The sequence below is a fragment of the Limulus polyphemus genome, unplaced genomic scaffold (genome assembly GCF_000517525.1).
Source record: "Limulus polyphemus unplaced genomic scaffold, Limulus_polyphemus-2.1.2 Scaffold1596, whole genome shotgun sequence".
In the NCBI taxonomy this organism is placed as follows: domain Eukaryota; kingdom Metazoa; phylum Arthropoda; class Merostomata; order Xiphosura; family Limulidae; genus Limulus; species Limulus polyphemus.
In genome coordinates this window covers 183,545-186,855 of record NW_013667206.1, presented here as the reverse complement: position 1 = coordinate 186,855, position 3,311 = coordinate 183,545, and positions in this window count along the sequence as shown.

Sequence of the window (3,311 nt, the reverse complement as noted above, 5' to 3'; positions counted from 1 at the left end):
GGTAAGACATACCGCAGACATACCGCTGTGCCATTGGGGGGGGGGGCAAGGTTAATCAAGTAGATTTATAATCACAGTGATACATGCACCCTAAAAAATTATGGTACATACCGTTTCGTATCAACGTTGAGCAAACGCTCTGAGTTTTAGAAGCTTGGAATCCCAACAAAAAGAGAGGGGAAGAGAGAAATGTTAAAAAAAGTGACAGTTGACCATTCGCAAAAAAAGAACAATGGAGTTTTATAAAACACTAAAATAAATATTTATCGGCCTGCCACATGCTTCACTGGCCATACAGGAATAGAAATAACTTATCTATATGCTGCACGTCACGTTGACCATATGTTAAGATGAGAAAGATAGTTTGACATATGCGACGCGTATTGTGTAATTTCTCAAAATAACTCAGTACCTCTTGAAGTGTCTGAATATGCTCACCAAAGCACCTGCACACAGCATTCACCTGACGATCAAGCAAGTTCTATTTTACGTCTGACTATTTCTCTTCTCCGGTCCAAAGGGGTTTACAGTATCAGTTGAACCTGTAAGGTGCCATCTACCACTCATGCCTCATACTTATGTTTTAAATATATAGACATAGTTCTGGCGCTAGTGGGTTAGGGTGGAGACAAATTATCCCCAAAAACCCTTTTAGCTCCCACAGTGTTTATTCCTTTTTTCTATGGTGATTTTTTTTTTCACCGAATCTGTCTTATTACAAAATCAAACTACCTTCTCACTATAAATGTGCTTACTAGTAGTCTGAAAATTGGTAAAACAGAGCATGCGTAAGGAGAAACGCCAAAATTAAAATCTTTAGATGTCCGTTAGGCTTTCTCGGCCACTTTCTTGTTTTAAATACTTTTAAATATGAATAGTTTGCGTACAATCGTTCAAGCCTAAATATAATTATAATTGCCATCCTGGATCCTAAGTCGTTTCTACTGGCCCCTCTTGCGTGATTTTATTTTATGTTTATTTGTTTTAGAACTTTCGTTTAAAGCTATACAAACGGCTATCTGCACATAGTCTTCCCTAATTTCTAGCTGGTAAAATCTTGTGGGATTGGCCTTCACTTTTATAGCATCCACGACCCAAAATTGCGGTGCGAAATTTTACGACAACGAGACACGAATCAAGACGTGGCTTCATTTTCTGTTCGAGATCACTGTACTCCCTCCACAGATAAACACTTTACAGATGTATGATTATACATTTTGGTGAAATTTTAGTTTATTAATTGGCTCTCTGTATTCATATCCAAACCTCAGTGGTAACTGTACATAACGTTGGAAATTACAGTTAAGAGTTAGTGTTATCTCTGTATCTTAAGCAAGGTTTATTAATTTCCAGTTGTCTAATTCCTTATTTAACTTAAAAGCAAATGAATGGAATATAATATATATAATGGAAGTTTTTTTGGAGAGCCAATATATTACATCTATAAAATTGTGTATGAAACAACGGAGAATAAGTGTCATATTGAAGAGGGTGAAAAACAAAAAATGATAGAACACCACTATCAGATCAGATGGATGGTGAGCTTGAAATAAAGGCTTCATTTTCTATTAATTCTTTTGTATTAACTAGAACTCGTAGGTCCGTAAGTTTATTTTGTTTGAATTATAGTTATCATAGGATATTCGTTATCTTGTCCTTATGGGATTTTCAAGAATTAGAAGAGTATTTAATACTAGTATTTCAACCACACCATATTCGTCATAACCATTGCCGATGACACGTTTCGCTCAATCCAGAGTTCTTCAGGCCGGCTGGGATACAAAAAAGAAGTGGTTGGAACACCATTTATTATAAGCCATTTTGTTACAAAAACAATTGTTATGGTGTGAACTCCTTTTACAAGCTGGCGAAGCATGATTATAGTTAATTACACTTGTCATAAGACATTAGTATTAAGCCTATTATGTTTTAGCACTACATTCTTTATTAGACATTAGTATTAAGCCTATTATATTTTAGCACTACATTCTTTATCTATCCCTAAAGGTTTTTCGAGAATTACAAAAGTATACAATAATAGTATTTCAACCACAATGTATTCGCCATATCCACTGCCGACGACGCATTTTGCTCAATCCAGAGCTCTTCAGGCAGTTACACCGTGACAGTTATTTTCTTTTGTTTGTCATTCAAGTTTTGATTGTGTACTGCATCACGTACCTCATTTTCAGGCTTATATGTATAAGCAAAGAAGATCTTTATATAAATATTTATTGGGAATAAAGTAGAATTTTATGATATATATTTTATATGATTTTTCTACGATAAATAATCCAATACTCGGGTCTTGTATATAATATAAGTTTAGTTTGGTAGTTGTGTTTAGAGTTTTGATAGTCGGCTTTCTACAAATAAGCCTAGAATTCAATCAGACTCAACACTGTAAAAAAAAGAAGATAAAAATCACGTTAACCCGTCATGAGATCATAAATTGTTGTTGCCGTAGCGAAGATCATAAATTGTTGTTGCCGTAGCGAAGAAGATATTGTATATTAAATGAGTAGGTGTTATCTCTGATGCCGTCTGTTGCTTGTATAAAAGGTAAAACTTCAAATAACAACAAAAAAGTATGTCTCCTCTTGTCTCTGTTGGACTGTGTATGGTTATTGTTGTCCCTAACGATGCGTTTTGTGTACGAACTCGAGTTCGTGGCCAATAAACCGTTTTATCGAACGTGGAAGTCATGGGAAACTTCACTTTTTGCCCACCTGATGGCGTGATCTCAGCTATCTTCCTAATCGACTGGTGTCAGGGCGTGCGACCGCTGTGTTCTTTTACCGGTTACTCTTGTTGTCGGTCGTATCTTCAACGCATATGTCATAGTGTTATATATTATAGATTGGTAGATCTATCGTCTTTGCATTTCCTAGACTACAGCGAGGAGAAGAGACATTAATAGAAATTTCAAAACGGGGACTTTATTATCCTAAGATTATTATTTATTCATCACAAAACGCCGTCATTTGGCCCTAAGTACATATTCTAGTAACCTTAGAGGCGACCAGATCAGAAAATAACTACTTTTCGGCCAATAACATATCGAATGTAATGTGTTTTACTAAAGTCAGGCATTTTTTCTTAGATGACACACCATATAGGCAGGGATTTAATCGAACTCTTGGAATTTTGGCCACCTACCCGATACTAGGTTATATAAATAAAACACTTTTATTAAGTATGAAACGAAAGGAGAAATGATTTTGAAGTAAGGGGCCATTTGTTAATCTTCGGTTCATACGCTAAACATAAAAGTGTGAGCGTGGTAAATTTCTACAGTTTACTAAGTGTAA